The sequence below is a fragment of the Protopterus annectens genome, chromosome 12.part0 (assembly GCF_019279795.1).
Source record: "Protopterus annectens isolate FY-2018-M chromosome 12.part0, PAN1.0, whole genome shotgun sequence".
NCBI lineage: Eukaryota > Metazoa > Chordata > Ceratodontiformes > Protopteridae > Protopterus > Protopterus annectens.
Window position 1 is genome coordinate 597,737,451 of NC_056746.1, and position 27,321 is coordinate 597,764,771.

The following is a 27,321-nucleotide window of genomic DNA, read 5'->3' on the forward strand; positions in this document are numbered from 1 at the left end:
GTCATTCATAATTATTGCAGTTGAAACTTTATTTCATTCACTTTATCAGGGTTAATGCTTTACTGTTCCCTGCTTATTGAACTATAGTTGGCAGTAGTCACATATTGCAGTACAGCTCTATGTCCACATTCATTGCAATACAAAGATCTTCACTGTATATACCTATTGGCCATTAATGCTTTACCCTTTCTTGCTTATTTGATTATAGATTGCAAAATACAACTGTACTCACCACAGTCATGGCACAACCTGGCCAAGTGCCTGGCATGCGCGGCAACAGTGCAAGCTCTCTCCTCTGCAGCTGTAGGGAGAGAAGCAGACCATTTTGCATTCCTGACTATCAAACATTGAGATTAGGTATTGGTGAACAATGGTGATAGTACTTACAAACTTGTGGGGCATTCCCAGCCCAAGCTTTCTGGACCTAGGTGACTAGAAGATCCCCCTTCCAATGCTTCAGGTCATCACAGTGGGGATGGACCTGCAAACCTGTGTGGGGGATACCTGTAACACTGGTGAGTTCACGTGCCAGCCAGTCTCAGGACTCAGCCTTGCACTCTGAGCTCTGGAACAGCCCCTGCAGCAGCCAGTCATCATGGTTTTTCACCAGGAGTCCAACCATGACCCTGGACTCCTGAATGCCCCACAGCTGTGCCTGGAACAATGTACCCTTTCCAATGCAGCCACAGTTACTGCACAATTCAAACTTTAACTGGTTGTGTTGTATTCCTACCTGGTGAGCTTAATATAGCCTGTTTTCCTTCCCTTACATGCCATTAGGCAATATTTAAAATTGGGAATTGTCACTTGGCACCACACAAACCAGCACAACTGAGCTTAGCAGTGCTTAAACTGGCAATGCTTAGCAGTGCTTAGCAGTGTGCAAACCAGCTAAGCACAGCCTAGTGGTGCCAAGCAGTGCATAAACAGAGATTGTTTAAGCAGTGCTTACCATGGCTTAGCAGGTCTTAGCAGAGCTTAGCTGAGTGCAGGAGATCATGATTTAAAATGATTGGCATAATTTGTATTTGGAAAATAAATGCTTAATTTCCCTTCCATGTATTCAAACCCTGAAACTACTGCTGTAACTCTACCCATTTGGCTACATGGATATGTGGAATGCTGTTATACCTTTATGTATACCTATGAGCTAACTTTAAGCACTGCTTAGCATCACGCCGCATTGTGCAAACCCACTCAACTATGCTTAAACTTGACCTTTAAATGTATAATGAAATGCATCCAGTTTCTATTTTTAGATATCTGGCAGGTGTTTCTTCACTGCGTAGCAGTGTTGTACTCTGCACCACACCCCACAAACGTAAAAAAATAAATTAAATGCACTGATATACTGCACTTGGACAGCGCAGGGAGTGTGTTACTCATCTTCAGACACAGTTAGTAACACAGTCCCTGCACTGATTCAATAACTATGTTCCAAAGCTCTCCCTCAGCAATGAGCCTTCATTAATATGCATGTTGTGCTACTGAGGGGGAACTGTGTACATGGACATGGTAACTTCTGTGTCGGCTCTACACTATGTCTACACATACTTTATTAAATCTGGGAAAGAATTTGTTATATACTGCAGTTAATCATGGTTATAATGACTGCATTATCCTTCTCTATTTTACTTCTAGCTGAGGAGGAAATGCAGTTAAACTCCCAATAGGAGAAGAAAAGAACAAAGCAGCTGGTAGAATCTTTTGATAAGAGTAATAGGTGTCCTTAAGATATTTATTACTTAACTAAGAAAAGCACAAATTATTACACACAATTTAGGGTAACATAAACTGCAGTACAGCAATGCTTTTAAAACTAATTTCAGTGGTAATCCTGCAAACCTTTGCAGCTGAAAAAAATGCAAATGAATGCAGGAGCACATCAAGAAAAATGTGTAATGCGGTCATTATAACCATGATTAACTGCAGTACATAACAAATTCTTTCCTATTTGATGTCTGTGTACTGTAAAATGTACAGAAAAAGAGTATGAAAAGTGCAAAATTGAAAGACAAAACCATTAAGAAAGAAAAAATCCATTGCCATTTTATTCATTACAGGTATGCATAACCAATACTCTTATACACATTTGCCCCAGTTTATATAAGACTTTCCCAATCAATGCCCCCAACTGTATGCGTAAGTACTTCCCATACACAAGTTTACTTCAATAAATATTTTTTCACTGGTTTATTGAGTTGCTACCTTGCATTAAAACAGTATTGTGTGGATTTTTCTCTTTTATACTTATTTTGCTTATACATTTCTTTTTCCTTTATTGTTTCTCTTCTCTCAAATTTTATTTTTTTTTATACAGGTTCAAATGCCTCAGGAACAATCGAGCCATGTATCTCCCAGGCTAGGGATAGATCACCTTATGTCTATCTGGGGATGTCCTCGCAGGGTCGGTGTGGAGGCATCGGTCCTCCAGGCACTCCATCACATGGTAGCCTAGCAAGTCTCACTAAATGGGGGCTTCAGAGTTTGGATGAGTGCATACCAGTAAGGTGATGTACAGGAGAATTCAGCCAATCTTAGCCTTTCTTCAGCACGTACAAGACATGCCTACTCAGTTGGTACCAACCACTGTGCCGACACAGGCCCCCTACCTCTTAACATCAGGGTGCTCCACTGCAACACCATTTGCCTTGATGTGCATTAAGTCTATGAATTATTTTAATTGTTTAGCAGGTGGTAATAGTTTTCTTTTTCTGGTGGTGTTAGAGTCCTCAGCTTCTAAAATACAATTAAAGTCGCCTGCTATTACAATATTACCTTTTGTAATGTAAACACTTTGTTCTAGAAGTTGTTTAACAGTTCTAATTCCTATACCTAGAAACCTAGAAACCAATAAAGATTAATAAAGGTGTACAGTTTCTTATCACTTTCCAAGGTTATTGAAAATAGTAAACCCTTATCATGATTGTGTTAATTATTTTAGGTATAGAAATAGAATTTCTCCATAGTATTTCTGCCCCTCCTTTTTCTGAGAATAATTAGAGCTGGATAAGACAGAATATGCTTTATTATTAAGTCTATCTATGTCAGATTGTAGTAAATGAGTCTCTTGCAAAAATATAATCTGAGAATTACATAGTTTCAAATATTTATTTAGGCTCCCTTTCTTGCAACTGTTATTTAAGCCACTGATATTTAAAGAGATACATTTAAAACAAGACATAGTTATTTAATTTCTGATTCTCTATATTGTATTCTCATGTAATTCGAATGGAATTTAAGCTTTTGAATCACTTCCCATCTAGAAAATAATTGATAACAATTAGTATATTTATTATTATATAGACTGCAAAATGTAAATACAATAAGAACAACAGTAGACACCCAAAAATAACAAGTTATATGATGTAAAAATACTATTAAAAATCATACAAAACCCCACTTGGAGTCTATAACTCCATGTCTGAATAGAGAAATTATCCAAATACTTCCACCCATCAAGACATAAAGCAACTTCCTCTCTGCTGTACTTATAATTATTTGCCATTTCTAGAGAGAGGAATATATAATACAGTATTTGAAATACTCACCCTATTAACTGTTGATTTATAAAGTCTTAGCACATAGTTTTAGTTATAGAGGAATATAACATTTTATTAATGTTTATATCTTGTTTGTCTGAAAGATAAAACAGAGATTTTGAGGTAACATTAACAAACTCTGTAAAATTTTCTTAAAATAGTGAGCCTTAATTGCAGTTATATAAATAAGCAATTTTTAATTTTCCAGCACAAACAGCAAGATTTTAATTTGTTACAAACTCAATATAAGAACCGGTACATTATAATCAATTATATATTCTATGATATCCATGTTTAATTGAAATAAGAATCCCCCTTTTTTGTAACAAATCCTTTATAGTATCTAATTACAATGACAACTAGGATACCCATTTAACTGTTAAAAGAGCATTCATATTGCAAACATTTAAAATAAATGTGTTCCCATTTCAATAAACTTTTAAGTTTTCAGTAATTATTTGACTCTAGCTTATATGACTTAACTATAAATTAAACAAATTAGGCAGTGCATGTAACATTTCTTTTAATACTAGGCATTGATGGCGTAAAGCTGTCATCCAGACTATTACACATTCAGTTTTAAGTAATCTAAATTCACTTTTTATTATTAGACTAACTTGAGAAAACTGCCATTCCAGAAGAACTCATTATTTATTATGTGTGTTACTGAATCAATTACTATGTTGGAAAGTAAAAATGAATGCCCATTTCTACTCCTTTTAACAGCATGGAGTGTAAACCTCACCCCAAAGAATTTGACTGACAGTTATGCCTGGTGACATCATCAGAGCTTATTCTTGCCAGTACACTCCTCTTGAAAATGGTGGGAGGTTCAAAAAACAAAAAAACAAAACAAAACAAAAAAAGAATGAGCTCTCAGACAGTTCTCAAATGCCAATAATAACTTCCCCGCTCATTCTGTAATTATAATTAAAGCCAAGACTATCAAAACACTCTCCAAACCCCAAATCTCTACCTGCCAAGGTCTCAGTAGAAGGCACCCTTCAATTTATAACAATTCAACAAGACCTCCTGCACCTAGGACATGATGCTAATTAGTATCACATGCATCTCCACAAACTGAACCACTGTTTATGGAATAAAATGCCATTTGAATCACTTTAAGTGGTTTTATTTTATTTGTTCCTCCTAGTTACAGCTTCAGTACTGCTTCTTGTTTAATTTAAACTCCACAAACCAAGAGACTTCAGGTCTTGCAAAGAAATTATGTACATCCAAGGATTCAGAGGCAGCATGCCAAATCAAACAAAAAGCCATCAAACACACAAACATCTGTGGCTGGTTCAGAAAACCTCCCAATCAAACAGAAACATAGCAACTGAAAAGCAGCAGAACACCAAAAATATATCCAAGCTGATACAAAAGCAGAAAAACAAGCTCTATTATCTGAAACTGCAGTAGATTTTCATTTAAAGCAAAGAAAATCTCCCTATTTAAAAAAAAAGAATAAACAGTACACCATACAAGATACATTGAATAGTGTTGGACTTTTAAATAAAGGAAAAGAGAAAACTCAGATTATATACAAGGTAGTTGCATGTAGTCACTTACAGATAATGCATCCCAAATGCCATATTCAGTGCTAAGCAATACATCCAGAAAATATATGTTATGAATGCTGGTATTAGATAAAGCAGACAAATACGAAGTAGCACTGTTATGAAAAATTAGTCCTATAGTAAAGTTTACTATGAAGATAAAATATATTGGTCTACCTTGGGATAGGAAAATCCAAGTCTCCTTTCACATCGATCTGGACCTCAGGTGAGGTAAACATGTATGATGTAAATAGATAAGGAAATCACATTTAAATTATTTTCCCTATTGAAATAAAATGTTTTGTACTTTATTTGTCCTTCAGTTGATTCTTCTTTTCATTTGTTTTCCATCTATATTTCTCTGTTTGACACTTTAAGGAAGCACTATTCCAGTCCATATCCTTGTTTGCTCCAATATATTCTTAATTTTTAAATAAGTTACATCTGCATTCAGTTCTTTAAAGATTTTTGTTTCATCCAGCAAAAAAAAGCAAAAAAAAAAACTTTCAGTCTGCCTGGAAACAGAAGATGAACTTTCGTCAGTTCTCTAATTAATGGGCGGAAACACGTTCTTTTAGAGATGACTGAGGTGGGATAGTCATTATCAAAGCAGATAATTATTTCATTCAATTTAATAAGAGATTTTGACTATGCAGTTTTTAGATTAGTTCTTTATCTTGTGAGGAAAAAATACTTACAATAGTATATCTCGACAGGCATTGTACTTAGAGGATTGAGTAGAAACCAAGGATCTTTGCACTCTCTCTCTTTGCCAAATGATAATGCTTCAGGCAAGTCTAAGATTTTGGGTAACCAGGTTGTCAGGAAGCTTGCTATATTATTTCCTTCTATTTTCTCTGGTAAACCAAAAATTCTAATAGTGCTTCTTCGAATTCTATTCTCAATATCATCAATCTTATTCAGGAGAAATGTGTTCTGCTTCAATAAAAATTCAATATTATTTTCACCCTCCTTCAGTCTCCCTTCCATATAATTTAAAGAGTCCTCTATTCCAGATTTTTATACATTCTGCTGTTGTAGTGTTTGTTGAATTTTGTCCATTTGTTTGGAACACTTCTGTTTAAAATTATCTAGTTTAGTATCTATTTTGTCTACTTTCAGAGATAAATCCTGAATATTGGTGATGACCGACTGTTACCTCACAGCAAGAGGTTCTCCCGTTCGATTCTCGGCTTGGCTTAGGAGTGCCTTCTGTGTGGAGTCTGCATGTCCTCCCCGTGGTTGGGTAGTGTACAAAAGACATGCGTGCGTAAATGGGCATGCCTTCGTTGAAGGTTGGGTGTCAAGCTGGCACCTCGGCATTTCGTAAAAAATCTACTGCCAATCATTAGCAGACTGGAGTTCGCTGTGGCAACCCCTTACCGAGAAAAAGCCATAAGACAAACAACAACAACAACAGCAACTGACTGAAGTTCTTTCTTAAAAGATGAATCCTATAAGTTTGCTTTCAGATGGCTCATTTTTCAAGCTGTCTGTGAGAGTAATTTCTCAGTAAAGAAACTGACAGTAAAATTTCTATGTATCGAGAAATTATTTTGATTATATCTTTAAGGACATCTTGTATTACAAAGTTTTATTTTCAGGTAGTCTATAAGATAGACAAAATTCAATATGTCCTGTCAGAAATATAAAATATAACAGTACAAGTGAATTCTGCTGCTATCCTATCCTCATGACACGTCCCCCACTGATTTTTATCAATAGTTTGCATTTCTTTGACTTTCCAGGGTTATCTGCTTTCTAAACATTGTAAAACATATTTGAACTTTGTAACAGTGTACAAATACTTCCGTTTTGTTCTTTATTAATAGTACTGTGCTACTGGAGCTTTTGTCCCTGGGCCACTGTTAAATGAGCAAACAATCCCAGTCAGACTTCCCTAGTAAACAAAATCAAGTAAATAAATAAATAAACATATCTTAACATAGCACTACAGACACCTACCTCACATTCAAGATTAAAAAAATCACTTGCACGGTGAATTAGCTTGCACATTTAACAACTTAAACAGTAGTTTATAAATTTGGAACAGATTCTTTACTGAACAAGGATAGTGAATTTACTGACCAACTCTGGCAGAAATGGGTTTCTAAGGCATTAAGATAAGGGTTGCAAGTACAAAAATGTATAGCTTTATATCATTGCAATATAAATAAAGAAACAGTGAACAAACTCCTTTCTCATTGGTGATGACATCTCCCTATTAAATGCAGCATTGTCAAAGAAAAATGGCAAGAAATGTTAACACTTAAATGTATAATGTAACTTATTAGACAGCTTTTGTGCAAATGAAATTCAAAATAATCTAATACAATGACATTCAGATACTGTTGAGAGTCACCAAGCCTAGACGCATCATTATGTTTATTTGTTTTCCTTCTCTCTATCAAATACAGATTTTTTAAAGTTATATGTATTAGTCACTTTCAAAATTGCAGCCATAAATTGGGAAGTGAGTGTCTTTCAAGATGATTAAAAATGAATGAAAATTAATAAAAGTGAGCAGGTATTAACATAAAAAGCAATGAATTGCCCCAGTCTTGCACATAAATGCCTGCTTTAAAGAATTTTTCCAGACAAAAGATCAAGTATATGACCACCTTTTTCAAGCAAACTTTTCACAAGACTGTACTGCTGCAGAACTATTTTTTCCATTTGCATTTCATCTGTTTGAACCAGAGAGAGATTGGCCAATCCACCTGCATTACTTCATGACTGGAAATGAACTGCAAAATTGTCCATTTTGATTCTTTTGGAAGTGATAGGTTGTAAAAATACTAACAAAACATACAAATGTATACTGTATGCTATGAAAAAACATTCATAACTTTCAACCTCTTGCCTCCCGAATCAAGGACCAATCCACACATAATCAGGGGCACTTTTTTTTAAATATTATTATCATTAAGTTAAGACATTGACAGAATAACAGAATGTGAATTGACATGCATTTTCTGAAGTAAAATAAATCTATAACTTTTATTGTAGTTGTTATTTGTTAGGTTAAATATAATCCACAACCTTTTCTCAAAAACTACCATTTTTTAGGATAGACAAGGAGGGGCAGAGCATCATTTTCAGCCAAAATGAGAGAAAGATAATCTGTATAACACTAATAAAAATCAAGAAACTAAGAAACTAAGAAAATCAGTTTCTTTGGTGTTAGTTGGGTATTTACTACAGATGACTCATCAGGTACCTGCTGATGTTCATTCAGTGGGAGCTGGGGGACTACATTAAATTATGTTACTTGAAAATTTAGTGAAGCAACAGGTTATATATTGACGTGAATTTTCTGGTTAATAAGAAGAGTGCCATTGAGCAGCAATGATTTACCAGAAAACTAAACATTTTATGAGGGACAAATAAAACATGAGGCAAAATCAGGGAGGTTCTGCAAAATCAGAAGCAGTTAAAAGATACAATCTCCACTTCTCAGTTCTGACTGCTGACATTTTGCAACATTTGCCACATCAACACTCCTTTTCTAAATAAATTTGTAAATAAATAACTGTTGTTGAGGACAATCTATATTACTGTACATAGAAAATCAAAACAAGAAGAAACAAACAGAAGTAAGGTGGGCAGAATCATGTTTATTCATTCAATTGAAATGCACATATTAAGGCAGGCCTACAAAATACCGTTTGCCTTGATTCTGGGTTTTTCTTTTTTTGTTTTTTTTTCTGTTTTTTTTCATTTTTCTTTAGTCTGTGGCACATGGTTGCTGGAAATATGGATCGTCCATTTAAATTACCACCAAAGATAATAAATATCTGATTGTCTACTGTTATCAACAAGCATACCTGAAAAATCCCAAAACTGACACAGGTGTTCTTCCCTTTTTATCATGCCACCACTAGACTACTGTTTTCTATGGGGCTTTCTCGCAAATGCTTTCTGACCATCTATTCACCTCAATAACAAAATGAGATTGATATTTTTTCTGAGCCTGCACGCCATATTTCTATTACTTGAAACTTCAGCAGATTTCTGCTACTTCTCATTGCTCACTAGTTAGCATTTTCACTTAATCAAGGGTGGGATGAACCACAGGAGACCAGACTGTTGTCTAAACTGACACCCAAAGTCCAGGCACTTAAAAGGTGCAGAAAAGCCATGAATAATAGAAATATACAGAATGGTGTGGGTGTGCCATATATGGTAGGTGGGAAAAGGAAAAATGTGTGTGTGTGTGTGTGTGTGTGTGTGTGTGTGTGTGTGTGTGTGTGTGTGTGTGTGTGTGTGTGTGTTCTACTCCTCCTCCCATTAGAGCCTAAATCAGGTAGCTTGAAAAATACAATGCCGTGCTCAAAATGAAAGGCACATCTACTTAACAGCCGAGCTGAGTTTGAGATTTGGAGTTTGTGTTTTGATTCATAGGTTCATAGGTGTCAACTAAGCTAATGACCACTAGAGCCTTTTTAAGCCTAACCATGCATCCCAAAACTCTTGACACATGCTGGTACCATTGGTAAGTATAGGCAAGGGCTTGGGAGATGAAAAATTTATAAGCAGGGGCCTAAGAGATAAAACATTTACAGGCTGCTTGTGTCCATTAGAGACATAAATGCCAAATCAGAGATTAATTTCCTGTTCCCAATCCAGTTGTCCAAGTTACACTTGAATTGGATTAGGGAGGAACTCTGCTTTACATGGATGGAGAGCATGTTCCAGAGAAGGGGATATTCTCTGGAATACATACCTGTATCTTCAGCAGGACCTTTTTATTTTACATGCAGGGTTTTAGTCTTTAGAAGAGATAATTCTGGTGCTGTTTGTTTTGCAGATATGCAGAAGGTCCATTTGGGTGGAGTCTGACAATGACTTCTATTTCAGGTATAGATCTCTTCTCAAAAGCCTGTAGTAGTCAGAATACAGGAATAGGGGTTTGAAGCAGTCTGCGTAAGACATGTTACCTGTTCTCTGTATTATTTTACTGAGGAACCTCTGTGGGTGTTGGAGGTGCCTGGTTAGGTGCACACCAAAGGGGGCATTCTACTCAATGATAAGTCTGATGAATGCTGAATACAGTGGAACAATGACCTTTTTGGACCTAAATGCCATACCTTTCTTTTTTAAGTTGCAGAAATCGAATGATTTCCTCACTACTGCAGATGCGTGATGATCAAAGGCTAGATTACTGACTATGTGTGTCCACGAGTCCATGACTAATGGGTCAGCTCTTAGGGGTGTGTTGTTAATATGATAGTTACCAGGTATGGATGATTTCCCAAAGGATACTATCATGCATTTCTTGGCATTTAGTTTAAGTCCATGGCTGTGTTATTTGTCTGTGTCAGCCCTTCCTGGAGAACATTAGTATCAGTGGGGGTTTCCTTGACTGCTTCTAATTTGCAATTATCTGCAAATGTGATTGGCCAGGGGCCCTATACATTGGTCATAACTTCAGAAAAAACTGGTAAAAAACAAAAACTGCAAATGAAAAAGAATAAGGAACAAAACACACTGGATCCAATAATAAAAGTTAACTCTTTCGTTTACTGAAATTAACAAACTTCTTCAGACAAAGATAAGAAAAAATTGGTACACTTATATAAACTTACAAATCATGGCATAATTTCCTTCTTACAAAAACCAAGCCCCAATTTAAAGTACTAAACCACCTGCATGGTAAAAAATAAATTGATACAATCAATTCAAGAAATACAAGTATGTAAATATATTGAAGTAATACATAAATCAAGTCATAAGAATAAATGCACATAAACACATGTAAGCATCTAAATATATTTAAAGAAATAAAAAATAATAATATATATCTCTCATTTTAATATGTTATTATAAGGAAGACATATATATATATATATCAGATGTATATGTGATCTTATCTCATCAAAGCCCTCAATTTCAAGATGCTTTTAATAGAAACTGAATTATTCAAGCCCGGAAAAGCTAAAGCATTCCATTTCAGTTGCCAAATAAGTTCTTTGTCATCTAGCTTCAAATCTATTGGTCCACCCCTAATGTTGTCAAATGTTTTTTCAATAACTAGAAACCTAAACTTGTGGTTAGGGAAAGCATTAATGTGTCTAACCAATGCATTATTCAAGTTCATTTTATCAGTTGCATACATATGCTCATAGATTCTGTTTTTGAGAGGTCTTTCGGTTTTGCCCACATAAAAAGCAGGGTATTTCAAACATGAACTCAAATAAACAACCCCCCTTGTGTTGCAATTGAATTTACCTTTAATATGATACTTTTTGCCATTTATAACAAAAAAGGTAACAACATTAATATATTTGCACCAGCGGCAAGCCTTACATTTAAAAATGCTACAATGTGGTAAGTGGCATTTTAAGGTGCCGTTTTCAAGAAAGGCTTTCAAATTCCTACCTTTTCTGAATACCACAAAAGGAGAATCACCCACATGATTTCTAATCGATATATCATCCAACAGAAAAAAACAATTTTTAAAAATAATTGATTTCAATAAAGGGGCATCAATAGAAAAAGTGGTAATAAAACTCAATCTAGCTATGTCAGCATCAGGGGGAACACACAACTGATTAGAGTCAGATGTAATACCATTTGGGCCTGTTGTCAGTCCATTACAGTTAACACCTACTAGGTCTATATGGGTGTTCAAGTATCTGTCATCTGATTCAACAATACTAAAACTGTCATTTACAATCAATAAAGGTTTAAAAAAACCCTTCAATCTTTTAGAGAAGACTTCGACAATGAGGTCATCCACTAATTTAATGGGGTATCCACGCTTAATAAACATTTCCTTCAATAAATTGCATTCATCCATAAAATCACATTCCAAAGAAATCATCCTTGCAGCCCGTACAAGTTGACCCTTAACGACCCCTCTCTTCTGGGAGAAAGGATGGCAACTGGAAAAATGAAGAAATGCATTTGAATAAGTAGGTTTTCTGAAAATTTTTGAAATATACTTATTCAAAGAAAGATTTTTAATCAACTCAACATCAAGAAAAGAAATTCTATCAGTCTTGAATTCCCATGTGAATTCTAAAAAATTGGTGAATTTAGTAATATGCTCAACAAATAATTCAGCTAAAGATTTATCCCCTTGCAAAAGTATACAAATGTCATCCAAATAACGAGTGTACCATGCGGCCCTTTCTTGGAAAACTAAATCCTTGAAAAGGAATTGTTTCTCCCAATAAGCCATCATGGTGTTTGCAAACGTGGCCCCACAGGGAGAGTCCATGGCAACACCCGATTTCTGTAAATAAAAATCCTTATTAAATAAAAAATAGTTGTTATTTAAAACCAACTCCAACAAATAAATCACCAAATCAATACAGGAACCATCAACACATTGTTCCAGCAAAAATTCCTGATCCACTCACAACCGATGTCCTGAGGAATTATAGTATATAAATCACGGACATCGATTGTGAGGAAATTAAGATTCTCAGAAAATGGAAGGTCATTCATAGCCCCTAAAAATGCCCACAAATCTTTACAAATCTGGGTTTCATTTTTCAGAGCTTCTTTAAGCTTAGCATCTACATATTTGGCACAACCATATGTGATGGATTGCCTTCCGTCAATGATTGGACGAAAAGGGGGTTTATCCAAATTTTTATGGATTTTGGGTAAGCCAAATGAGGTAGGGGTCAGTGGGTGGGAAATGGAAACAAAATTAAATAAGTCCACATCAATGTGTCCATCAATAAATAAATCATTAATGCAGCCTTCATTTCATTAAGAGAAACTTTAACATAGGCCTCATTTGCCAAAAGTGAACACATACTGTTGTTGTAATCCTCATTATCCATAAAAACCAACCCACCCCCCTTGTCAGGTTTAATGACACAAATGTTAGCAAACCTCAGATCTTCTAACACATTCCTCTCTGGTCGAGACAGGTTGAATAATTCTCTACTAAATGACACCCTATTATTCAAAGTTGTCCTAAAAATCATTCTCACAATTTTTTTCAAATAATAATATGGAAGGGTGTAAAGCAGGATTAAACACACTAACAACCCTAAAGTATTTAATAAGACTAGAATTATTACTGAACAACACATTCAAATTAAGTTTCCTGGTAAAGGTATTAAGATCAATCAGAGTTCTTGCCAAGTCATTTCTAATAGAAGGGACAAAAGTTAAGCCCTTAGCAAGAACATCTATAAGCAAAGGAGCAGGAAGAAAAGCAGAATAATTATATATTCTGAAATCCTGTGTGCTGTTCAGTAAAATTTGAACAGATTTTTGATAAATCCTAACAGGACTAGGGTAATTTACAGGACCAGGAGAAAAAAAGTATCTCCTCCTCCTGTTCTGAGCTTTCTTCTTCCAAAATTGTTGCTGTTGTGGACGATTTTGTTGTCCACCAGTGTTTGCTTTCTTGTTCCCCTGAAAACCCTGAGTTGGGGTTAAGCCATCAGTATTATTATTATTGTTGTTGTTCGTGCTAACACTAGTATGTCTATTAGCAAGCCTCTCACTTCTTCTAATCGGGGATACATCATTGGGCTTAGTACCATTCATTAAACTCCCATTATTGTCCATGTTAGTGGAATTATCAATAGAATCAGTCAAGCCCCTATTCAATCCTGAATTAGCATTCCCATTCAGGTTAGAAGAAGGTGAAGAGTATGCTAGGCCCTTCCCATAAGCTAAAGAATATCTATTAAGCTTCCTGATTTTATTCTCTTTAATTTTTGACAAAGCATTTTCAATACTTGAAAAAATATGTAAAAAGTCATATTTATAGTGCAAAAAGTCTTTGTCCAAATGGATGCTAGAATCCAATTCAGCCAATTCAACCTTCAAAATGTCCATCTGGGTATAATAGTCGTTGACCAATAGTTCCATAAATTCAACTCCTTGTCGATCAAATAAATTTAATAGTTCTTTATGAAATGTTGAGTTTAGGATTAAGCCCATGGGAAAGCGCCATTGTCTCAGTCCCTTTGGGACTTGCTGTCTCTTAACATATTCCGACAGGTATTGCACCTCAATTTGTAGTTTTTTTTAATCTAAACAGTTTAATATCATAGGATTTTAAGTTATTAACTAAATTATTTTTTTCGGTACCAATATTCTTTGAATTGTCGGCCTGTAAAGGCACATTAATAAAACAAACTGGGTCTTTAAACCAGTCGTTCAACATAGGAATAACAGATGGCGTACTTACTGCACTGCCAGCGTTGTCTTTAGTTTGGAAATGTCCATTCATCCTATTTGAAATAGCAGGTGAGGCCATGAGTTTATTAATTTTTTATTTCTTTATTTCTTTAAATATATTTAGATGCTTACATGTGTTTATTTACATTTATTCTTATGACTTGATTTATGTATTACTTCAATATATTTACATATTTGTATTTCTTGAATTGATTGTATCAATTTATTTTTTACCATGCTGGTGGTTTAGTACTTTAAATTGGGGCTTGGTTTTTGTAAGAAGGAAATGATGTCATCATTTGTAAGTTTGTATAAGTGTACCTATTTTTTCTTATCTTTGTCTGAAGAAGTTTACTAATTTCAGTGAACGAAAGTGCTAACTTTTATTATTGGATCCAGTGTGGTTTGTTCCTTATAACTTCAGAAAAGTAAATGCCAAAAAGGAACAGTCCCAGGACCTATCCCTGAGCGGTTACACTTTTGACTAGACTCTTTGTAGAGGTGGACACCCAGTTCTAACTTCCTGGGTCTTGTCTGTAAGTCACCAGGCTATCTGCTGGATGAAATAAGGGTTTATACCTATTCTCCTGAGTTTATTAACAATGCCAAAATGAGGTATTGTGTCAAATGCCTTTTCCAGGTCAAGGTATGCATTGTGAACCATTTTACCCTCATCCATTGCTTTGGTGACCTGCTCAAAGAAGTCCACCAGGTTAAGTAGGCTTGAGCTACCCCTGATGAAAACAAATTGAGTTGGGTCCAGTGTTTGGGGGTTTCCTGTGTTGTTATTGATCATTTCCATGATAATTCTTTCCATGGTTTTCCATATGAGACTAGTGAGACTTTAGTTTCCAGGGTCTGTAGATGGCTCAAATTTGTGCAGAGGGATGACTGTTGCTGTTCTCTATTCATGAGGCACAAAGCCTTTCTGGAGGCTATGGTTAAATAACAATTCCAGAGGGCTTGACAGGTCATATTTCATGTTATTTAGAAGGCATTCTCGGATATTGTCTGAGCCCATTGATGAGTGTTCTTGGCCTTAGAGACAGCACTGAGGACCTGTTTGCTAGTGATGCTGGGAGTGTTATATTTGTTGGTATTTTCTGAGGGGAAGTTGAGACGGAGAGAGGAGTAACATTAGAGCTGAATTTGTCTGCCAGTAGGTTTGCTATATCTTCTGGCTTAGTATAGGTAGTGCCATTAACAATCAGCTCTGCACACAATTCTGAATTGAATTTGAGGCTACGGACATAGTTAGAGAATATTTTGTGGTTATCCTTGTCTTGGGAGGCCAAATGTATCTTATTTTTGAAAAGCACTCATACTTTGTAGCCAATGGAATCTTCTGACCATACATGAAAAGACCTCACACTTTTCCAACTGTACAAAGAATTATAGCATATTGTATCATCAGAAGATTCCATTGTATTAAATGGAATTTTCTGCTGATGCTTGAAATTAGATCACAGATCCATGGAGGGTAACATTTGTTTTTTTCATTTTTATACTGGGGACTGTGACACTCATTGGTGCACATAGTTTCACGGGGGGGGGGGTATGTTCCCCTGTATGCCCAGGTGCAGCATTACCCCAGTATACAGAAAAAGACTAATGTTGACTCAAATTGCAAAGAAAAAAATCAGTGTTCAGAACACCAGGACAAGGCCAAGAAAACCTCAGTACAATGCCCAGGGAAGCTAAGACACAAGTCATGACAGCAGCAGATCATACAAAAATGAAACAATGTAGCTAACTGCAAGGTAGAGAGTCCTAGATTCAGGAGAATGGTTGACTTGAGATTGATTAATGGTCTGGATTCTGATGAGCTGGGCAATAATAACTGGGTTGAGTGGACACCATTGGCTCAGCAACCCCAGCAGGAGAGAGTTGGTTGTTTTACTGCAGGAGCTCCCACAGTAGTAAGGATTAAATACATAGGGATTCTGGGACAAGTGAAAAATGTTTTCCACATAATCTGATTATTGCATTTGTATGAAAGCTTACTTATTCCCTGAGTTTGATCAGCAAGGCTCCCACCATTAAAGAGCATGGTAGCATTGCAAAATCCCAACCTCCACCAAACACACACACACACACACACACACACACACACACACACACACACACACACACACACATAGCTGTACATGCTCTCACACACACACACACATACCACAATTTATCAGCTGGAATAAACTCGTCTCATAATGTTGAAATTGGTTTGTCTTAACATTTTCATCAAGATGGAAAGACTATCATACTGCACTGATATAATTTGCAAAATGTTTTCAAATGGGTTTATCATCTTAAATATTAATAATGTATTTACCATGATAATTTAAACTTTTAATTAGTTAAGAAATGTTACATGATATCATCCTCTTCTAGAATCTGTCATTTTGAAGACAGAGGTATTTTCCTTGAACTGCTTTACTTGTAAAGCCAGATATATCTATCTATCTATCTATATATATATATATATATATATATATATATATATATATATATATATGTATATATATATATATATATATATATATATATATATATATATATATAGAGCATACATTCATCCATCAAATGCTGATATTATAATAATGATGAGGGAGTAACCATTAAGTTCTTTTGCTGGTTCTCCACCTGCAGGCATGTTAAGTGCAACACTAACCTTTTTTTGTATATAAATTTCATAACACATACTCCAACTCTCATGAATTAGTCAAATGGAATGTATTTTGCCTGAAAACCAGTAATTGGTGTAAAATATGAAATTCTATATTGCAAATTTTTATAGTCTTCATTAACATTATCAACCTAAATTAGAAACAAATTAAGGAACATTTGAAAAACAATACTTATGGGATGACCTTTTGCACTCCACCTATTAACACATGCAGCATAATTTTAAATCTTAGTGTGGCACACGTCCACTGGCCCAGCAATCAAGGAGCCTTAATACTCACCACTAACACCAGTGAGTGGCATCCATATAGGGAAAGGATAGTAAATACACACACAGTAAAGTACAATTTCCCTTAAGAGCACACAGAGATCACAGTCAGTCTGGGGCTTGTTTTTCCCTATCTCTCCAGGTCCCCAATCAAACTCCCAACTGGCACAGCTATAGGGTCCAGATCTTAGCCTAGTGGGCATGCTAAAACCTCCAACACCCTCTCTGTCCAACCAGTGCTTCGTGTCTCTGCCCAAATAGCTGACACACACACACTTTGAGATAAGAATTATATACAACCATGCAGACACTCCTCACTATATACATGCAATGTACTCTTAGAGCTTAAATGATCTCTACACAAAACAGCCACAGTTGAAAGGTTTAAAAATATTTAATAATAAATAATAAAAACAAAAGACAATACTTCTTACTACACAGTTCTATTCAAGAGTTCAGAGATCACAGAGAAATGATTAAAATAATACTGTAGAAAAGTTCTGACATCACAGAAAAACCCTTAGTCTAATTTTCCTAATTCCTAGATATTTCTAAGAGAAACACTAAAGTCTAAGATCCTACTTACATATAGAAACAGGCAGTGCTGGTAATGTTGGATGTTCTCAAGACAAATGTTCTCATTCTTTTTGTCCTTAAACTGATAACACAGTACCACTGATTCATTTCAGATTACATAATTTCTTTCTGGTTCCCAGGCTAACAGACTCTTGGAGGTTAGTAGCCCCTTTGATCTTGCAGCTGGTCAGGAACCAGAGCAATAAAAGAAATTATACATGCAAATTCTAGCCATTAACTCTGGCCTCAAAACAAAAGGCAGACTTCCTTCATACAAACATATCGGCTCCGAATTTTGACATCAAAGAATTGACTTATCAACTTTGTTACAGCAGAGTGCACTGTTGTTACATTTTTGCAGTTCCACATTTAACACCATATTTTCCTTTTAAGAGAACAAGCCTGTGGCTTATATTAATATTTACAAATGACAGAATTATCTACAAAATTCTATCTGGCTAGCCTTCACCTATCTTCACACTTAGGTTACAAAACTGGGTTTGGTAAAGATGGGGCATGCATATGAAGAAGCTTCTAACATATTCGGGTAGCAAGTTCTGTACAATTAATTCTAGAATCCAGTCATATTAGCTACCTGGATATGGCTGATAGTTGTTAACCTCCTAAATTTCTAAGAAGCTGCTGATATTAAGACTAAAGCAAATTAAGTAAAATAAATAAATGCCTTACAATTAATAATGATACTATTATAAAGTTAATTTTGGCCATTACAAAATGGTATTTGATGCAAACTATAATATGTATAAAACACTATCTGTTTAATGAGTGATCATTATCTCTGTGATGACATTCAGTTAGGTAAATGCAATGACCTGGTCACCATACCTATAGATCAATCAATGTGTGTGTGTGTGTGTGTGTGTGTGTGTGTGTGTGTGTGTGTGTGTGTGTGTGTGTGTGTGTGTGTGTGTGTGTGCCAGTATGTATATATATATATATATATATATATATATATATATATATATATATATACATCTATACACACACATATATATATATATATATATATATATATATGGGTCTACTTTAAAAGACCGAACTGTCGATTCCCCGACACGCGGAAAACGAAGACCAAACGACCGACAGGTAAGTTTACCGACAGGGTGATTTGCCGACAGTGGAAAGACCGACAAGGGTAATGTGCGATCGCGACTCCGTAAGTGTGCGACAGTGACGGCGTTAGGAGCGGTGAGGTAAGTGTGCGATATTGTGGGATTTCGGGTTAGGCTGTGGGAAAGGTGAGTGTGTGTTAGTGTCGGAGTTAGGGTTCGTGTAAGGTAAGTGTGTGATAGTGAGGGACTGTAGTTTAGGGGCAGGTTAAGTGAGTTAGGTTTAGGGTGCAGGTAGGTGAAGTGTGCGATAGTGTCGGACCTTGGGCTAGGGGTGGGTTAAGTGAGTTAGGGTTAGGGTGCAGGTAGGTGAAGTGTGCGATAGTGTCGGACCTTGGGGTTAGGGGTGGGTTAAGTGAGTTAGGGTTAGGGTGCAGGTAGGGTGAGTGTGCGATAGTGTCGGACCTTAGGGTTAGGGTTTGGGTTAGGGCTAGTGGGTATGTTATGTAGTGTGATGTGTTGTTTACGTTCGGTGTGTCGGTGTTATGGTGTTTGGTGTTTTGCGTTGTCGGTTTTGTGTGTTGTCGGTTATCTGGCGGTGATTTTGTGTCGGTAGTAGCGTTCGGTCTATCAAAGTAGACCCATATATATATATAGATATATATATATATATATATATATATATATATATATATATATATATATATATATATATATATATATATATATATATATGTTTAATTTCACCAGTGATCAAGTGACCATTTGTGCAGGAGTATGTAGCTGATTCTTTCTTTGATTATATCAATAGTAAACATACACACACATGCACACACACACACACACACACACACACACACACACACACACACACACACACACACACACACACACACACATATAAAATAGTAGTGATCACCGATAATTTGTGTGATCACTAGTGTATTACTGCCCAGATTTTTCTATTTGCATCATTGTACATTTATGCCAGTCTGCTCTTGATATCAGCAGTTTATTAATAGTATCCACTTCATCAAGACTTTGACCTAATTATATGTAATTAAGTAGACCTGTACCACAAATATAAATTTCTGAAAAAGCACAACTTAATTCGTTAACAATTCCCTTGCAACAAAAACATTTTAGGTAGTGAAAACATCTGTATTAGAGCCACTAAAATGTGAAAAACCCACACACAAATATATATATACATACAATACATGTCAAAAAGTGGTTAATTTTTTACAGATAAATGGTAGATAACATAGAGCTCTCTCTCTCTCTCTATATATATATATATATATATATATATATATATATATATACTAAATTTAAACACATGATGATGAATGTGAGGAGCAATAACCTCAAACTATCTAAGTGAAAAACATTAAATAAAAAAAATGAAACATCATTTTTTACCAACATTGTTTACACAAAATCAGTAATTTCCTTTGGTCCATTTCACTTAGGTGCTTGCAAGTATCCTGAATCCTGTCTAGATTCCTTTATAGGTAGATGTCAAGGTTTCCTCACCTAAAATCCACAGCAATTCTTCTTAATGTGGCTACTCTGAACTGTTGTTCCAAGAACACACTCCCCCAGATTCAGCAAGCCCTGCACGGTGTGCAGGACTAGTGCAGGAGCTCCAGCAGGCAATATGTCTGCAGTGCAACCCAGGAATAATTTGTAGGGACGTGCATGAGTGCTCCTGCACTAGTCCTGTACGGACTCAGCCCCTGTATACAAATCACCCCATTTGCAGGTGACATCCATGCAAATGAGGTGAATTTGTGATCCAGGAAGCTGGAAGCTGGCCGTGCAGGACTAGTGTAATCTGCAGAAATGTACTCGGCCAGTAACCAAGTACATTTCTGCAAACTACAAAAAGGAGCCATAACAGCTCCAAATAAAGGGTGGATATTATGTAGAAAGCATGCCAATGTCTAAATATATGGCCAATGGCATGGAAAACAGTTGCAAAAATAAAAAAATAATCAACTTATATATTTTTTAGCTGATCTTGGCTGTTTAAGCATAGGGCAGTGGCACACAAATGGGATCAGGTGAAAAATAAAATAAAAACCCTAAAATAAGCATTCTAACCAAAATCGCTATTTTTGCAGTATACTCAATGGCAAGCAGACAACAACATGGCCAGTGAATAGTGGTTGCTAAGGGGGGAGGCTCAGTGTGGGACCTGTAACTATGTATCAGCAGGCAATCCTATGCAAATGAGGGGAATGATACTGAATCCCAGATTTCCCCTGCATGCTAGTCAGCACCCAACAGTGTAAGAGCAGGAATACATGGTGCAAGCCTAGGAGTAAGCTGACATCATAGGCTGTATGTCAGGCATACTGTAAGTGGATTGGAGACCTGTGGCTTGGGTTTGCCTGTAGCTTAGCAGAGCTAAGCAAGGGTGTGTGTCTGAGGCTGCCTAACACGCTTTACATTGCTTAAGCAGGTGTGTGCACCGCGCACCTGGTTTTAATGGAAAAAAAAAGTAAACCAGGAAATAGCAGCTCTATGCACATTTGAGCACTGTGTTTGCATGGTGTACCACTAAGCTTAAACAGGAAGGCAATGGGAAGGGAAAACAGCAGTAGGAAGGGAATCAGGGAAAACTAGCATAACTGGCAGGTTAAATGTATCGAAATCAGCCAATTACACAGGCAGTAGACCAGCCTAGCCCAGAACACTACAATAAAGTATGCAAACACCTTTCCCTCTGTTTTTTCTCACATGGTCTACACCACCAGTGTATACAAGCAGGGGAATTTTAACAAACAAATACAACAAAATGATAGGGGCTGCAATAGCTATCATACATCAACATGTGGAAGAGGCTGAGGGTGGTGACGATGAGAGTGCTGTCGACCAACCCACAGTGAGGAGACGGAGAAAACTGTACAGAGCCAGGGTAACCTACCAAGGGCTACATGAGTTGGAGGTGGTGGAGTGCTATAGGGTGGACAGGGACCTCTAACAGCAAATTGTTGAGCTGTGCCAGCAACACTTCACACGCAGAACCAACAGAGGGGAACCCATCCCAGTGGATACCAAGGTATGTGTAGGCCTAAGAATACTAGCTAAAAGTACCTTCCAAAGGTCAACTGGGGATATCATGGGGATCTCACAGGCATCAGCATCCAGGGTACTCCAGCATTTCCTGGATGCCATGTCAATACATGCCAGTGAGCATGTATATTTCCCCAACACACGAGGCATTGGCCAGCAATATGCATCTCTTCCACCAAAGAGCAGAATACACTGAGGTAGTGGGTGCTATAGACTGCATGCATATATGCATCAAAGCACCACCTGGTGAGCGGAGTAGGGTCTACATCAACTGCAAGGGCTTCCCCTCCATCAACTGCCAGGTCTGAATGTGTGTGCTGGCTGCTCTGGAAGCTATCACAATACCCACACCTGGCATCTGAAGCAGCTGTACCAGAGATTTGCCAGGGGGGACATCTCTTACAGTCACCTAGTGAGGGATGCTGGTTATGCACTGGAGTCGTGGCTGATAACACCCATCAGAAATGCACACACACCCAAACAAGAACTCCATAATGAGGCACACACACACACCAGAGTTGTAATAGAGCATGTGTTTGAGATGCTCAAGTCATGGTTCTGGTGCCTGGACACATCCAGTGGAGCCTTGCAATACTCCCCAGCTACATGTACTCAAATTGGCATTGTATGTGCCATGCTACACAATATGATCCTGTGGAAACAGCTGCAGCAGGAGCAGCATGGGGCAGGACCACACATCCCCCCACCATTGCCAATACCTGCACAGGCACAGAGTGACTAGGAGGAGGAACAACCTGAGCCTGCCCCAGTAGGCAGAAGGAGGCATACCCAGTATGCCCTGGCCTTGGCAAAGAGGCAACACATAGCACATACAGTGACACAGGCGCAACCCAGAGAATGACACCTCTCTCTGACTCGCACATACAGTAAAAGGGATGCCAAACATGACACTACCTGTGCTTAGCCATGTATAGGGAGTGTACTATGTGCATCGGACATAGGCAGCCCTCCAGCACCATCCTCAGTACTGGCACACCCCCAAGTTAAGTCACTCTCCTTGCCAATTGCCGAATGGAGTAGTATGTGGTGTTACCTGTATCTATGGTATGGATGTGAGCATGCAAGGGAATCGGGTGTCTGAATGGGATGCCAGCAGATAGACACCTACAATGGCAGCATGAGATCTATAACAAATACTGGTGTCACCACAGTAGCCAGTACTACACATGGTGACAAAACCCACTGCAGGAAATGTGCTGGGCCACATGTGTGTCCATATGACACATATACATGCCAGTCAGGGAGGTTCACATACCCAACAACAGTCTCATCCAGCAGGACAGGTGTAGACAAACACAAACAAAGGCTGTGCTAAGGCCTCTAAATGATGCCTATGAGTAACCTCCCCCCAGGCCTACACAGACACACTATATCAGGTCAATCAGTGGGGTGTTAGTTCTGAAGGGTAGGAAGTCAGAAACTAATATGTAGGTCAATCAAACCTAAGACCTGTAGCACACTGATATGCCTCTACTCAGCTAATTAGGTTAGAAAACAGAACAAAATGGAGTACCTGGCATACCAGTACAGTCATAGCAAATGTGTACAAGTGTCAGATGTGCCCTCCGATCCTATTAGCTATGTAGAAACAGTCAGGTGTTCCCCCCAATCCTATGTAGAAATGTAGTGACAGTCAGGTGTGCCCCAATCCTGTGTAGCAATGTAGAAACAGTCAGGTGTGCCCCCCCAATCCTATGTAGAAATGTAATAATGGTCTGGTGTCCCCCAATCCGATGTACGCACATTGTAACAGTCAGGTGTGCCCACCCAAATCCTATGTATGTGTAGGCATAATACCAGTGGAGCACAGATGACCACAGGTGGCCAAGGTAGGAGGATAGATTGTAGCATTTGTACAATATGCAGGTATATGTGTGTTAGGTTGGTGTGTGTTTCATGTTCTGTGAGAGTGGTCAGTATGTATGCATGTTGAGGTTTGACCTAGTGGCCATTGCCCACTACTGCCGATGACAGGGCCAAGTTCTCACAACTGCAGTGCCAAAGGCAATTCCAACAGTATAATACATGCTAGTAGTAAACCATTGTAAATGTATGGTGGTAATATGTGTCACTATCTGAAAGATGGACATGGCATGACTGTTGGGCTAGATATACAAGCAGTACACAGGGAAAAGTACCCCAGATATGCAGTATATAATGTGTAACCGTGAAATAGACACACCCTTGGAATTGTACATACAGGTATGCATCGCATTATCTGGGCTTGTAGTAGGGAATACCGATGTTATCTGGCCGAACACTTGCAGATCACAAAGGTGATAGGACTGATGTATTGGAAAACAGCTGATATCCCCGTACAAGCCAGCAGAACTGGAATGCCCCATGCATATCTGTGAGTCAGGTGAAAGTAGTGTCCATAGCACACATGCACCCAGCTCACCCAAACACCACCCACAGGTACCTCTCTGGTCATATCCCTGCTGTTGGGAATGGGTACAATATGACCCCCAGCTGTGTATGGCAATAGCGAAAGAATGTAGCATGCAGTGCACATGTCCCATGCAGGTATGTCCCTAGCTGTAAGTAGCACCCTGACAGCATCCACACCACCTGATCAATACTGGTAGAAAATATTGACATGAACACCTAGCACACCTACCCTGTCACCCCAGGGGAATATACTTTATGGCAGTCTGGGACTGTAGGACTGACAGAATGCAATGGCCTGCTACAGCTGGCCTGCATCACCACCAAATGGCCTACAGGCCTCTGCCAAAGATCTGTGTCTCACCTGTACTGCCAATGTATGTTATGTCAAGGTCACCCAAATAACAACATAACACACTCCACATAAGCCATATGCAAGGCCATGTGGACAAACCACAGTAACATGTCCACCATGTTCCACTGCATGAACTGTGAACCAACACCAAAATGCAGCTGTGATTAGGTGATAATATTGGGCAAAGTATCAGAGAATGTATGCATAAAGTATGGAAGAGGATAGAATAATAGAGGGGGTGGGAGCATGGGCAGCATGGAATGTACAAGGTCTGAAACACAGCTGTGTGCACATACTATCCCTGGCTGCAAACACAAAAATGGGTGGCTACAAACCTGCCCATACGCCACAATAGGGGTAATGTCCTGACATATGACCCCTGCCTCTGGGTAACCTGTGTGAATCTGTACAACTGTGAGATATTGCCACAGAAAGATAAGGCCATACTGTCGTGTCGATGGATGTACAAGTATGTGATCCTATGTCAGCACTGTACTAAGGTGCTGAACTGGATACACAGACCCAGCAGCAAGTGTCTGCAGCTCCCCCTCCAAAATGGCATAACTTTCCATGAATATGTAGGCATTTGCCCACAATACTCGACACAGCTGCATTCATCCTGTGTTCCCCAGGATGTCACTGTGAGCAAGAATGTCCACCTGACAGTACTTGAGGACATAAAACATCACAGTGTATAACAGTACACATGTCTGAATATCTCTGCTAACACCAGTACCACGTAGCAGAAGCAGCACAGACACAATCATCTACAGTACACCCTATCACTTGTTTGACCCCATATTGCCAACTGATCTACAGATATCCTGCAGTAATAGTTTGCTACCTGTAGGTGTAGAAAACAAAGGTCTGCACTGGAATACAAACTACCTGGAATTAATCCCCACATTCAATACAAAAGGGCATACTGGGCATGCTCACACACTTAAATGAAGCCCATGTCTGCCAACAACAATGGACCATACATATCTGACAGTTGCAGGTGTTACTGCATACACTCCTCAGTATGCACCAGTCATGCTTCGCACACACATTGGATAGGAATACAGACATATATCCAAGGACAACACACTATAATATGCCAAAAGTAGACATACATAGATGTGTTGGAGAGTGACCGTGACAAAGAGCCTTCCATCATGAGCCTGTCCCACCCAACATGCAGCCAAATGGCTACACCCACATGATGTGTAAATGTCACTCACTGTAGAACTGGTATCCATCAGCATTACAGATGCTGTGGTGCAAGTGCTAGCTGTGCAACATGACTGTACAAGGCAGTAGTCACCTGGCAGTTGTATACATGTACCTGTGGAATATAAACCTGAGTGTGCCTGCATGTGGTGTGTCTACTTGCAGATGAATGGGTTATGGCCCATGCACACATACTACCCTCTCCATAGCAATACTATGACAAGCCTGCTGATGTCATCCACTTTGAAATACACCTTTGGGAAAGGAGTATACCAGAAATCTCTGTGGCATGTCATATAACTGTGTAATGCTGTAGTGTGATAAATTAGCTAGTTAGGAGTTCTAATCTCAGACATGGCAACTGTGTGTGTTTCTGTTTGTGAAGGGGACAATGCTTTTTAGGCTAGTCATACTCACTACAATTCAAATGCCCTACTTTGGCAAGGCTTTTGATGTCATTCACTGTGAAATACACCTTTGGAAAAAGGAGCAACCCAATAATCGCTGTGGTGTGTTCCATAACTGTGTAATGCTGTAGTGTGATAAACTAGTTAGGTATGAGTTTTATTCCCAGACATGGCAATGGTGTGTGTGTCTCTGTCTGTGTAGGGGGCAGAGCTTTTTAGGCTAGTCACATTCATTACAATTCAAATGCCGTACTTTGGCAAGCCTGCTGAAGTCATTCACTGTGAAATACACCTTTGGAAAAGAAGTAGCCCAGTAATCTCCATGGTGTGTCCTATAACAGCATAATGATGTAGTGCAATATAGTACTGTGGTAGGGGTTCTATTCTCACACATGGCAAATGTGGATGTTTGTGTGTGTGTTTTTTAGTCTGTGTAGGGAGCAATGCTTTTTAGGCTAGTCACACTCACTACAATTCAAATGGCCTACTTTGGCAACCCTGCTGATGTCATTCACTGTGAAATATACCTTTGGGGAAAGAATAGCTCAGTAATCTCCATGGTGTATACTATAACAGTGTAATGCTGTAGTGTGATATAGTACTGTGGTATGGGGCTCTGTTCACATACATGGCAAGTGTGGTTGTTTGTGTGTGTGTGTTTCATTGTCTGTGTAGGGTCCAATGTTTTTGAGGCCATTCACAGTTACTACAACCTCCAATGACCTTCTTCAGCAAGCCTGCAGATGTCATACAAAGTGAAATACACATTTGGGGAAGGAATGCTCCAGTAAGCTCTGTGGTGTGTCCTATCATTGTGCAATGCTGTAGTGTAATAAACTAGTTAGTTAGGAGTTCTAATCCCAGTGATGACAAGTGTGTGTGTGTCTGTGTTTGTCATTTGTATCCTGTGTGGCAGTGAGTGTGTAACAACTGAACACATTGTGTAGTGGGTTTTGCAAACTTCTTATATGGTGGCCTTATTATATGTCACAATGGCCACCCTA